Raw genomic sequence first — 13,907 nt, 5'->3', positions numbered from 1 at the left:
GAGGACGCCGCCGAAGAGACCCGAATGCTGCCAATCGACGTCCAAGCAGGAATGAACTGGCCGTGATGTCTGGCCCCCACCCGTGCACCCCTGTGGGAGGCCGGCTGGTGAACTTGGTCAGCGTGTGGAAGACAATCGCCACTGACCGTTTGGTGCTGGACGCTCTTGCCCACACACCCTGGCGTTTCAACTGAAGAGTACCCAAATACCATTGGTGGCCTGTCAGGAAAACCACATCCCTTAGCTGCTGCTGGAGGTTCGGGCCATGCTAAAGAAAGGGGCGATGGAGTTCGTCCCAAAGCGGTTCCGAGGCTCCGGACTGTACTCGAGGTACTTCCTTGTGAGAAAGACTGGGGGCTGGAGGCCCATTCTCGACAGACGACGACTCAACAAATTAAGTCCCAGAAGTTTTGAATGGTCACTCTTCAGCATGTGTTCGGATAGCTAAAAGAGGGAGACTTTTCTGTCGTCGTTGGACCTGGGGGATGCGTACTTCCACATCCTGATCCACAAGGGACACCAAGTTTCTGCGCTTGTCGTTCAGGGGAAGCATTAACAATTGAAGGCCCTTACCTTCAGATTGAAGTCGATGCCAAGGGTCTTCACCAAGTGCCTGACGCCGGTGGCGGCACATCTGCGACTGGAAGGGATCCACGTCTACCCTTACGTGGACTGGCTCATCCGGGCCAGCTCAAGGAGCATCCGCCTACTGACAGATCTGGGGTTCTCAGTGAATTATGCAAAGTCCTTCTTGACTCCATCTCAGGACGCGCTGTTCCTTGGATCCTGGCTCAACAGTGTTGTGCCTGACGTCACCGTCTGAGGAGACCGTGGCGGCCATCCTGGGCAAGGTGCAACAGCTGCTCGCTCTGAAGATCGCCACAGTGAGGGCCATCCAGTCGCTGCTCGGCATGATGTCGTCATGCATTTACCTCATCTGACTCTGCAGGCTACGGATGCAGCCACTGCATGAGTTCCTTGATGCCCGTTGGATTAAAGTGTCCGGAAGCTTCCAGGAGAAGATCGCTCTCGACGAGGGTTCCATCAGACGATAAGGTGGTGGGGCGTGCGATCATCTGACCGGAGGTGCGGCGGGGTCTGGAAATCCGCATCAGGCTACGGTAACGATGGACGCCTTCCTGGGAGTCTTCACGCAAGAGGCCTCTGGCTGCCGGAGGAAATTACGTTGCACATCAACGTGTTGGAGCTACCGGCAGTGTTTTAGGCCCTCAAATCGTTCCTGCCATCCCTCAAGAGAAAGGTGGTGTGGGTCTTCACAGACAATGCCACCACAATGTGTTTGGGGGCACCAGGTCCCCTGTGCTCTGCAAAGAGGCACAGGATTCATGGCATTGGGCTGTCGGTTAATCTGGCAGGAGTCAAGAACGCGGTTCTAGGAGTAGATCGAGACACTTTGTCGTCATCAAAAAAAATGAAGAGGAGACCTAGATCTCCCTCATCTTCTTCAGAGTTGACCGAAGAAATTCGTTGTCCGACTAAATCGGATTCTCCCAGTAAGTGGGAAGAATTCCGCAAAAAGATGGTTTTCGAGAATGCGGCCCCGACCCCCTCGAAAGACCCTCGCAAAAGCCATACCCCTAAAGTCGCTCCATTGGACGACAAAGGAAAGTCCAAGGCTACTATGGCCAAGACCAGTAGCGTCGGAATACAAAAAACCTCGAGTCGACGTAAAACAGTCGAAAAATCTTAGTCGAGCACCTCTCCAGTGCCGTGCAAGAAACACGCTTGACGTCGATAATTTCGACACCAAAGCCAAAATGCGTCATCAACGCCATTATCGAAGTCATCTTTGAAAACTTCGAAGACACCCTCAATCTTCGAGGGATTTGCCATTTCCTTCAAAGCAGATGGAAGAGGAAGAAACGAGATTCACTCCCTTGCCCTGATCAGACTTTTTCAAATCTATATCAGCAATCTATGAAGAGTCTGCTTCACAAGAAGACGAGGTTACTCCTTTGGGAGTTAATTATGGTACAAGACAAATTCCTGAGGAACTTATTGACCAGGAATCTAGAATGAGAGACCTGAGTGATACTCTACATTCTGCCAGTGGAGTTGACACATCCCCAGAATTAGAGTTCGCCAAACCTGATCCTGCAGAGCATGCAGATGCTGGGTACAGGGGTCTTATGACCAGGGTAGTTGACTATATGGGTTGGGGTAATACTTCACCCATTTTTGAACAAGATAACATGACGGATATAAAAGATCCTGTTCTCCCTTTTCACAGGGCCCTTCAAAGGACTGTGGAAAAAAACTGGGAGAAACCAGAAACTATTGCTGCTGCAGATAGCACTTTTCCAAGAAAATATAGAGCAGCTGGAATGGATCCTGAATATTTGAATAAACATCCGACTCCAGAGAGTTTAGTCATTCAGGCAGCATCTACTTCAAAACAAACTGCTTATCCAACTATCCCTCCAGATAGAGAGGATAAAAAAATTGATGCCTGGGCATGTAAAGTTTTCACGTCAAGCAGTATGGCACTTAAATCGGCAAATGTCACCTGTACCCTAGCCAGGTTTACCCATACCCTGTGGGACTGTATTTCTGCGGCGGCTGATCATATTCCGGAAGGTGAGGAAAGGGAAGGCTTCCTGAATATAGTCAGACTGGAAGGAGGCAATGAGGGAATGTCTCCAGTCTGGACTGGATACTGCTGATAGTATCAGCAGATCCATGGCCGCAAGCGTTGTGCTACGCAGATTTGCGTGGTTGTCTTGATTTGCACCGGTCAAGCTAGACTCCTCAACATGCCCTTTGATGGCTCGAGGCTCTTTGGCAGAAAGGCTGATGAAGGCCTAGAAAAACTTCAGACCTCGAAAGCAGCAGCTAAATCACTTGGCGCCTCTTTTTGCGCCAGCCTCTAAAACCCTATTCCTGGCTCATCTTCCTGGAGGGGTCGTTCTTTTCGATACTACTCCTTTTGGTAGAGGAAGAGGACAGGCTTCTCTCGGGGGCAAAAGAAACTTCCCTCGTGGAGCACGAGGAAGAGGTGCAAAATCAGCCTCAGGAGTGGCATCTGTACCCTCAGCCACTCCTGCAGCCGCCTCCAAATCCCTCTGAGACCTTGTTACACAAAACACCAGTGGGAGGCAGGATTTCTCAACATCTGAAGGAATGGCGGGGCATTACCTCAGATGCTTGGGCACTGGAAACAGTAGCCCAAGGTTACTGTCTCCCCTTTCTAAAAAGGCCTCCATCATCCACCGGGAGCCAACTCCGTCAAAATTCCGGATCTGCTCCTGTTGCAGGAAATTTTAACCCTGCTAGAGAAAGGTGCCATAGAACTGGTACCTGTAGCGGAGAGGAACAGGGGTTGGTACTCCCCATATTTTCTCATCCCAAAAAAGGACGGAGGACTGAGACCCATCTTGACTTGAGAAACTTGAACAAGTTCCTCAGGAAGGACAAGTTCAAGATGGTGACTCTCTTTCAGATCCTTCAGGCTCTCCAACTTCAAGATCAGTTGGTATCATTGGACCTTCAGGATGCTTACTTTCATGTGCCAATCCATCCAAAGCACAGAAAGTACCTGAGCTTCGAGATTGGCATTTCTGAATATCAGTTTCGAGTTCTGCCATTCGGGTTGACCTCCACCCCGAGGGTTTTCACCAAACTGTTGGCGGTTGTGGCAGCAAGTCTCAGGAGAGGAGGTATTCACATATGTCCCTATCCTGGACGACTGGTTGATCAGAGCAAGTACTCCAGAACAAGCTCAGGAACATCTTTCGATCACCTGCCACTTCCTCCACAAAGTGGGCTTCTCCCTCAATTTCAAGAAGCTCCACATGATACCATCCCAGAAACTCCAGTTTATCAGAGCAGTCTTGGACACTTCATCGGGAAAAGTCTCGCCTCCCAAAGTGAGAGCTCTCCACATCCAGCAGATGGTAACGAAGTTTCAGAATGCCCAACGTCTACCGGCCTTCGATTTTCTCAGGTTGCTCGGCCTCATGGCATCCTGCATTTTCCTAGTACCAGAGGCCAGGTTGAGAATGAGATCCCTTCAGTGGGCACTCAGAACTCAGTGGTCCCAGTTCTCAGTGAATATGTTGGATCTTCTGCAAGTCCTGAGTGCAGTTGCTCAGGATCTTCTATGGTGGGCTTGCAACGACAACATTCTCAGGGGAGAGTCTTTTTGCCAACCATGGCCGGAGATAACGGTAGTGACGGACGCCTTACTCACCGGGTGGGGAGCACACACCAACGATCTGACAATCCGCGGTCGTTGGTCTCAATCGGAGTCCAAACTACACATCAACCTATTGGAGCTGAGGGCAATCGGACTAGCTCTGAAGGCCTTTCTGCCCTCTGTACAGGGAAAGAATGTCCTGATAATGACGGACAATACAGTGGTCATGTACTATCTCAACAAGAGAGGAGGTGCAGGGTCACTGCCACTGTGCAGAGAAGCAATGCAACTCTGGTTCTGGGCAATACGAGAAGGAATCTGTCTGCAATTCACCTACCCGGAGAGAAGAACACGGCGGCTGATGCTCTGAGCAGGCAGAGCACGGTCTCTCACGAGTGGGAGCTGGCTCAGGAAGTCCTTCTGGAGATCTTCGCCCTTTGAGGAACCCCATAAGTGGATCTGTTTGCCACCGCGATCAACCGGAAGTGCGATCAGTACTGCTCAAGGGAATTTCCTCAAAGAGGAGCTCTGGGAGACGCATTCGTAGTGGAGTGAAAGTTTCCACTGCTGTACGTGTTTCCCCCAGTCCCCGTGATTCCTCAAGTAATCAGGAGGTTGAGAAAGTTCAGGAAAACCTTGATCCTAATTGCCCCGGATTGGGCCTGGAGAACGTGTTACCTGGACCTTCTAGACATGTCCATCTGCCCTCCAATACGTCTTCCGCAAAGAGGATCTTCTCTCGCAAAAGGAAGGTCGGGTTCTCCATCCAGAGGTGAAGACACTCAACCTTCACACATGGTTTCTGAGAGGTTGAGATACCAGGATTGGGATCTTCCGGATGACGTAATGGAAATCTTGCTTTCGGTCAGAAGACCAGCAACAAAGTCTTTGTACAGATGTCGCTGGAACAGGTTTAATAACTGGTGCAAAGGCAAGGAATTCATCAAAGGACTATTCCGCTCATTCCCGCCAGTGAAGGCTCATGGGACCGCTGTTCGAGCATCTGCATTCTGCACGACCAGTGGGGGAGATCCAGGACCTCTCCTGTAAACCACCTAACTTGGCTTTCCACAAGACGAGGGTGGGGCTGTGGACGCACCCCTCCTTCATGCCCAAAGTGCCGTTGACTTTCATCTAAACAAGCCCTTGGTGTTGCCTGTGTTTTTTCCTTCGCCGGCTGTAAGGACTTTGCACTCGCTGGATGTGGCTAGAGCGCTGACGTTTTATGTGGCCTGCACAAATAGTTTCTGGAAAACCTCTAGGCTTTTTGTGAACTTTGGTCCTGTGAACCATGGGAAGGCCCTGTCCTAGGTTTCCATTTCCAGGTGGTTCTCCGGCTGTATCGCCCACTGTCACCGGTTGGCAAACCGACCGCTGCCTGACTGTCTGAGAACCCACTTGTTAGGGAGAATTCTCAATGTGCTAATTCCCTCTACCTTGGAGACCCTGCAACTTTGCTGGATTTTGATGACCTTTATTTTTTTTACCTGGAGAGAGACCCTTTTTCCAACTCTCGTATTTTGATTTGAGTTTATACCGCTGTTTCTTTTTGGTTATGGAGTCTAACTTCATAGGCTTCATCTTTTTACAATGGTGTCACACGGCACCTTCAGTGCAGTGGAACAGGGAAGTCTTTCAGATGTCCCAAGGTTTAAATATCTTCTCTGGGATCTAAAATTCTAGACCCAGCACACGCCATCTTACGAGAGTGCGGGAGGGGTTACTTGGTATCCCCTGTATCTAGTTACTCATGTAGCATTCACATATTACCCTTTCCTCTCAGAATGGCTGGTGGCAGTGGTTTTGTAATGAATTACCATGATTTCCCTGACGGCGCACTGTTCGCAGCTCCGTTAACGTTAAATAGCGGGAGCCATGCTTTCAAAATGGCACGGAAGCCTCCTTTGCCTTTGTTAAAATGGTCCCTGGTCTTTTTTTTCGCCAGGTCTTTGTGGAAAGGTCCTTCTTGAGTTTTTCTCTGTGTGCCAAACCAGGTTTGGTCTTTGTTCATTCGCCTTTGGCGGGCTTCAGGAGTGAAATCCGCCTCTGGCTCCAGAGTGTCTGGGGTAGGCAGGAAGTGAGGGAGGTGCCCGAAACTCCCTGTGCTTAGTCTCCTAGGAGACCCAAATGCACTCTTGTGATTGGCTGGCTGACTGTCCTGCAAGGACAGCCGCCCTGCTGGGTGAGTGGCAGCTAGGCTGGAATGAATGGGAGAGAACTGAATAAAATGAGATTCTCTTGGCTTGGAAGGCAGTCGACCACTGGACGAAGGAACCAAAGAAGAGCTTGAAGAGGACGGCTGCTGCAACTCCTGGACTGTTGGTTTGCCCGGTGAAGCCCTTCTGCAGGTCCGAATCACCAAGTTTGCATCAACAGAGAAGCCTTGCAAGGACGACTTCTCCCTTTTGAGTTGGTAAGACCAATCAACTCCCAAGTAAGCTACCTGGACACCCATCTTGGAGGTGGTTGAATTTCCTGAGTTGCTTCAGGAAACCGTAGAGCCAGGGAGAGGGACACCAGATTGTGTGCTTTGCTTGTTAGCTTGCCTAAAGCTTTTGGAAGATACTCCAGACTCCTGTGAAGCAGGACTGACCAAGCGTGACCCCCCCTCAATTGAGTGTGGGTCTTCAGATGTGAGGAAAGGTCACCTTGACAGCCAGGAACCACGCTTATTGCTATTTGCTGTACCGCAAGGAGCTGAAATGCGAAACAGCCGCTGAACGTAAAGTTTGCTGGTTGCCAGCTTTAATGGTGCCAATACAGTGCAGGAGTATCCCTGACTTCCTCCCCCAACGTCCTCCCTCTTGTCCCCACCACTGAGGCCTAGGAACCGTGAGATCTGCAGAGCTGTACAGGAACAGAAGTCTTCAGCTGCATATTTTACTTTTTACTAAGGTACTGTAAAACTAGCCTAAGAACTTACCTCTTACTTTGGGAGTGCTTGTAACTTCTGCAACTCACAAGTCTAATCAGCTTGTGGCCCTACATTTGGTTCTTCTTTTTGATCAAAGACTCCTAAAAAACTTATGCAAAGACTTTTCCATTTACTTACCTGAAGTGCTGCATCCTATACAAAGACTTTGGACCATTGGCTTAGCCTATTGAATTCTAAGTGTTATCTGAAAGTATTTGCCCTGCTTATGAATATTTGTAAATTCTTGTGTTCTAATAACCTTTGCCTTTTACTTATTTTTGAAAGAATATTCTGAATGCCAACAGTAAGGTATTAATTTCCCCAGCCTGCTTGTTACTGAAATCACCTGTGGGTGTAGGTTGTGTCTGTGGGCCATCCCAAAAGGGCCTTGTCTGATTCAGAAACTCGGTGTACAGTATTAAAGTTTCTGATGTTTGTTAATCTGCTTAGAATCACATGCTGTGCATAGGTCCGACATCCAGTGGTCACTGCGGAGTATTGCATTTTGTTTTTCGTAGTCGAAAAGGGGATGTCGACAAGGCGTGTCTGAAACACTATCCCTATAGTGACGTGCGTTGTACCCACAATCCCTCACGCGTCGAGGTCCCTCGGATTGTTTTTTTCCGCCCAGCTACTGGTCGCCTTTACGCGGAGCTCCTCGAGAGACATTGCAGATTTCATCTCCTCGACCTTTGGTCGTTTTCTTATTAATCCCTCACTCGACGCAGTTGTGAAGCTGTTTCTCCGCCGAGCAAGATCTTCGACGGAGGGGACGAGCGGAGGAGATCCTTCGGCGTTGCCGAACACGTGGCCTGGCCTCGCAGGCCAAATACAGTAGGGAGAGTGGGGTCGTGGGACATCCGTTTCCTTTCTGAGAATGCCTTTCCCTTTCATTTCCCTTGGGGTCGTTATCACGATTTATTGCCTCTGCTATGGAGAGGAAACCCTTAAGGTTCTGCCCGCGTTGCAAGGGCAAGTTCACTTGGAAGGACAAGCATTCACGGTGTAACTGCTGCTTGCCTCTCGATCACAAGGAGGGTTGCACGGCTTGTCGGCTTCTTAAGCCAATGTCGAAGGCCGATTCCTCACCCGCCGCTGCTACCACCGACAGTGACGAGGAACGTGATAACACGGCCTCCGCTACGGAAGTCGTACACCCCTCTAAAGAGCGCTCGCACTCTTTGTCGTCTGTCCCTGGCCCCGACGGGCTCGGCTCACGCCCTGCTTATGGGGATGAACACCCCGGCGACACTGATGCACACGATACCACCCATAAGCACACAACCCACGGCTCTTCGTCGAAGACGAAGCATCAGCGCCCAAGGAGACGCATGTTCCACCGGCGGCCTCCTCGGACCGTTCAGGTTCAAAGCCCCTCTCGCAGCCGCGACCAGCGACTGGGCTTTTGGCAAATAAGGGCGCCGCCCCCAAACCATCGGCCGGCGCGCACCAGCAGAGCGCGCACGCCGCCGTAGAACGATCGACACCCGTAACGTCGAAACCACAGCCCTCCTCTGACAAACTAGTCACAGAGAGTTTGGCGAGGATCGTTGTAGCCGACGCCCAGAAGCGTACACCGAAAGACACGTCGAGCACTACGCAAAGGTCGAAAGACACGCCGAAAAGGCCCGAAGAAAGACAGGGACTACCCCCTTCAGTCGGGGGGGGACCCCCAGCACACCGGAAGGCTTTTCTGAAGGCGACGGGACACTTTCCTCGACGTTATGGGAGAGGTCGAGCCGTTTTCAGGCGGAAGACACTAATTTCCCCCGCTAGACCGCTCAGGGGTACCCCATGTGACCATGGAAAGGCTCCATCTCTGCATGGAGAGGATGGAGAGGTTTATGAAGACCCAGAACCCTCCCACTCCCAAGAGAACAAGAGAAGGGCCTCAGGAGGACCCCAGGGCTAAATATCTGAGACTATTCAACCCCCTCCCAGCAGGACACAGCCTCAGATTTCCATAAGGTGTATGACCTCACTGGTGAGGAGCAATACTTGGAGGAGGAGGATGAATTTGTGGATGATGAAGAGGGACAGAACCAGGAGGAAGGTCTGGAAGACAGCCCAGACATGGTAGGAGAAGGCTTCGGAGAAGATCCAGAAGAAGGGCGTTCACATCCCTGGCAATCCCCATCAGTATATTCGGACACTGATGTCCTGAACCTAAATACTCCTGCCAATTCACCTGTTAGGAACACGTCTCCCATAGACGATCAACCCACATTCAATGCAGAGCAGCAGCACATTTCGAACTGGACACTGGGGAGATCTCTCCTGAAATAGACTTTGTGGAAAGAGTAATTAAGGAGAAACCCCCGGTCAGCCAGACCATTCCCCTCTCTTCAGTGAAGAGAAGAATCATCCCTTCGCTATCCACGCCTGCACTAATCCGAGAAGTTAATCCAAGAATTGAAAAACTTTTCACTCCTTCACCCTCAGACCCGCTGTACATTAGGGGACATTCTATTCCTGACTCCCTTGTAGTAACTAATACAAGGAAGATGGCAGGGGTGCCGCTGTCCACCAGCGAGGCACCACCTGACAAGGAGGGCAAGAGATTATTTGCCCTTGGAAAGAGTCACATCCTCGGCTGCCTTTTCTGCAAGAATTGCGAACAATAATTCCTTGCTAGCTAGCTACGTGGACGCGCAGTGGGCCAAACTCTCTGGATGCTGCAGAGACAGCGGGACGTTCCCTGGTCCAGGCAATACTCCTAAAACGCCATGTATGGCTGCGCAACTCGGGGTTCAAACCGGAGACACAGGCGTCTTTAATAAATAAACCTATTGAAGACTCAAACCTCTTCGGGAAAGCGGTGGATGAGGCTCTGGAGATGGCTAAAAAAGAGTTTGATACTATCAAAACTCTTGACCAGATCTCTAAGCCCACTACCATGCGCGGCTATGGCAACTAAACGCTTTTTTCGTGGCCAACAGAATCAGCAGCAACAGTACCCTGCCACCAATTACCAGACCAATAGTGGGCAGTACAGCCAAAGAGGCCAGCGCCGTGGCAAAGGGAGAGGTCGGGGGTCCATCCCCAGAGGCTTCCAAGCCCCCAACAACACCAAGTGACGCGAAGATTCGCGTCCCCTCCCATGCATCACCGGTCGGGGGCCGGCTAACATCCTTTCTTCCAGCATGGGAGGGAATAACGTCAGACCGCTGGGTACTTTCCACCGTAGCCCACGGATACTGCATCGAATTCAACGGTTCCCCAACATACAGACCCCCGAGGGGATGACGCATGACACCAGAACACCTTGCCATCCTTCTCCAAGAAGTAGAACTGCTGGAAAAAGGAGCCATAGAGGTTGTGCCTCTATCTCAGGTAACGGAAGGTATTTATTCAGTGTACTTCCTTGTACCCAAAAAGGATCTAACCATGCGCCCTGTATTAGATCTGCGCCCAGCGAACAAGTTTGTCAAACCCCAGAAGTTTCGTATGGTGACCTTACAGGAAGTGATCAACCTGCTATCACAAGGAGATTACATGACAACACTAGACATGAAAGATGCATACTTTCATATTTTAATGTTGCCAGCGCACAGAAAATACCTCAGGTTCATGATAGAGGGCAAACACTACCAGTTAGTGCTACCCTTCGGCATAGCATCTGCACCAAGGGTATTTACGAAGGTACTGGCAGTGGCAGCGGCCCACCTGCGCAGGTTGTCCATCCCAGTTTACCCTTACCTCGACGACTGGCTCATAACAGATTCTTACGAAACATGCTTCTCCAATACCCAAAAGACTGTAGACCTTTTGTACCAGCTGGGCTTCTCCATCAACGAAAAGAAGTCCAGCCTGGACCCCAGCCAGATCAAACAATTCCTAGGGGCTCTAATTCAAACAAAGGACGGCCTCGTCTTCCCCTCCGAGAGGGTCCAAAACATGCTGTTTCAGATCCCTCGATATGTGGCCGGTCGAGAGGTGACGGTACGCAAAGCACTGCGCTTGCTAGGAATGATGGCGTTGTGTATTTATTTGGTACCTCACGCGTGCCTGCGCATGCGCCCAATGCAAGAGTGGCTCAACAGCCAGTGGTGTCAGGCCAGCGGACTATGGGACGATCTAGTGGTGGTCTCGCAGGCCTTGGTTCTCTCGCTACGGTGTTGGACAAAGGAAAACCTGGTAAGAGGGAAACCCTTTGCCACACCCGCGGCGGAAGCCACTAACCACAGACGCATCCCTCACAGGATGGGGGGCTCACCTATCCCATTAGACTGCTCACGGAGTGTGGACTCCGAACGTAGCATTCAAACACATAAATCTACTGGAGCTACTAGCTGTGTTCAAGGCGCTAAAAGCCTTCCAGAAACACCTACAAGGCAAAACAGTGATGGTCCTTACAGACAGCACCACAACCATGTACTACATCAACAAGCAGGGGGGCACCCACTCTGCAGGACTGTCCAAACTGGCCCAGAATATATGGAAGTGGGCTCTCAAACAAAACATGCTCCTACTGTCACAACATGTACCAGGGGACCTCAATCTGCTGGCAGACAAACTCAGCAGAGATTTCCCCCTGCCCGAAGAGTACGAATGGCGACTGCACGAAGACATCGTCTTCGACGTCTTCACGCAATGGGGATTCCCAGAAATAGACCTGTTCGCAACCCTGGAGAACTCACAATGCCAAAGTTACGCCTCCAGGTACCCCCAGAACCAATCCAAGGGGAACGGTCTGTCGATTCAATGGTTATGGAAATTTGTTTACTCTTTTCCCCCGACTCCCCTTCTCAACAAGGTGGTGCACAAGATACACCAGGAACGAGTGACCATGGTACTGGTGGCCCCAATGTGGGCCCGACAGCCATGGTTCGCTCACTTGATGGAGATGTCTCTATCTCCCCCAGTGAAACTCCCCTGCCCGTACAACATGCTGTCACAAGACAAGGGCAGGACTCTGCATCCATGCCCCCAGAACATGAAATTAGCAGCCTGGCTCCTGAGATCATAGAATTTGGACACCTACAGCTCCCGCAGAGATGCATGGACATCCTCAGGGAAGCCAGAAAACCTAACACTCGCCACTGCTATTCTAGCAAGTGGAAGAGATTTGTCATCTGGTGCAGAGGAAAGAGCATCAACCCGATTGACTGCTCTCCCACACATATTGTTCTATACCTGACCCATTTATTGGATTCAGGTCTAGTGTTCAATTCCATTAAAGTCCACCTAGCGGCACTTTCTGCATACACCACTTCCCAACTCAAAGTGTTGTGGTGGAAGATCCCTGTTATAAAGGCCTTCATGGAGGGAGTAAAGAGAATACACCCCCCCCCCCCCGATAGCTCACCCAGCTCCCGGATGGGACCTTAACGTGGTACTTACCAGACTCATGGGCTCACCATTTGAACCCATGCACAATGCATCTCTTAAGGACCTCACTCTTAAGACTGCTTTTCTAATAGCTATCACCTCCATCAGGAGAGTAAGTGAACTACAGGCTCTTTCTGTTCTAGACCCCTTTGTTACAGTTCACAGAGATAAGATGGTTCTACGCACGCACCCAAGGTTTGCACCGAAATTCATCTCGAAATTCCACGTAAACCAGACTATAGAACTACCAACGTTCTTTCAAAATCCTTCCAACTCTGCAGAAAAAAGTCTGCACACACTAGATGTGCGCATAGCGGTCATGTTCTACATGGAAAGAACCAGACCACTGAGGAAGACTAATCAGTTCTTCGTCTCGGTGGCAGCAGGAAGAGAAGGGGATGCAGTTTCAAAGTCCACTATTTCTAGATGGATTGTTCAGTGCATCACTCTGCTATACTCTTGCTAAGAGAGAACTGCCCTTTAAGCCAAGAGCACACTCTACTCGAGGCACGGGGGCGTCCATAGCATTCATTGCAAATGTTCCCCTTGAGTCCATCTGCAAAGCGGCTACCTGGAGTTCTGTGCACACCTTTACAAAACACTACTGTCTAGATGCACACTCGAGATCTGACTCCCAGATGGGACAGGCAGTATTAAGACCGCTTTTCTCTACTGTTCCTTCTCATAACCCACCGCCAACTCCGGGTACTGTTCGCTAGTCTATGCACAGCGTGTGATTCTAAGCAGATTAACAAACATCAGAAGACCATGCATTACTTACCGTAAAAGCATTTCTGATGGTTGTATCTGCTTAGATTCACATGCGCCCACCCTTCCTCCCCGCTCGGATGGAAGGAACATAGACTTCCTTTTATATCTCTTTTCTGTACTCACTCACGTCTAGAAGGCTCCCTCAGGGCAGAAAAATACAGAGGGACCTCGACGCGTGAGGGATTGTGGGTACAACGCACATCCCTATAGGGATAGTGTTTCAGACACGCCTTGTCGACGTCCCCTTTTCGACTACGAAAAACAAAATGCAATACTCCGCAGTGACCACTGGATGTCGGACCTATGCACAGCATGTGAATCTAAGCAGATACAACCATCAGAAATGCTTTTACGGTAAGTAATGCATTGTCATATGTGTTACTATTCTATTGCTCACTTCTGAGGAAGGCTTTATAACTGATTAATACATTATTGTTTATGCAAGAAACCTGGAGTGTAAGTTTATTTGACTATTTGTAACTGAATCTTTGTAACTCCACTACAGCTCACATTTCCCCTCTTGAGATAAGCCTGGCAGCTCAACACGCTACAAAAACTGTCCAGTACAAGCTTATACCAAAGGTTGGGTTGCCTATACCTATAGTCATCGTTTGTAGTGTTCCCAGAGGGTACTGCATTCAAACATTGCTTAACACCACTCTACCAGAGCGATCGCTGCTACAATGGCGCTTCTGTTTGGTGTGCCCCTGCTTGATATCTGCAGAGCTGCGACGT

General features: G+C 50.2%; 1 protein-coding gene across 1 annotated transcript in view; it reads left to right on the top strand.

Moving 5' to 3' along the window:
* The window catches only part of CCNF (cyclin F), a 212,920-nt gene that overhangs the window by 161,014 nt on the left and 37,999 nt on the right, over positions 1 to 13,907 (top strand). The window lies entirely within an intron of this gene.

This window comes from Ambystoma mexicanum, chromosome 2q, assembly GCF_040938575.1.
Source record: "Ambystoma mexicanum isolate Mex_15411 chromosome 2q, UKY_AmexF1_1, whole genome shotgun sequence".
Taxonomy (NCBI): Eukaryota; Metazoa; Chordata; class Amphibia; order Caudata; family Ambystomatidae; genus Ambystoma; species Ambystoma mexicanum.
This window is presented reverse-complemented; position numbering and strand designations above follow the sequence as displayed.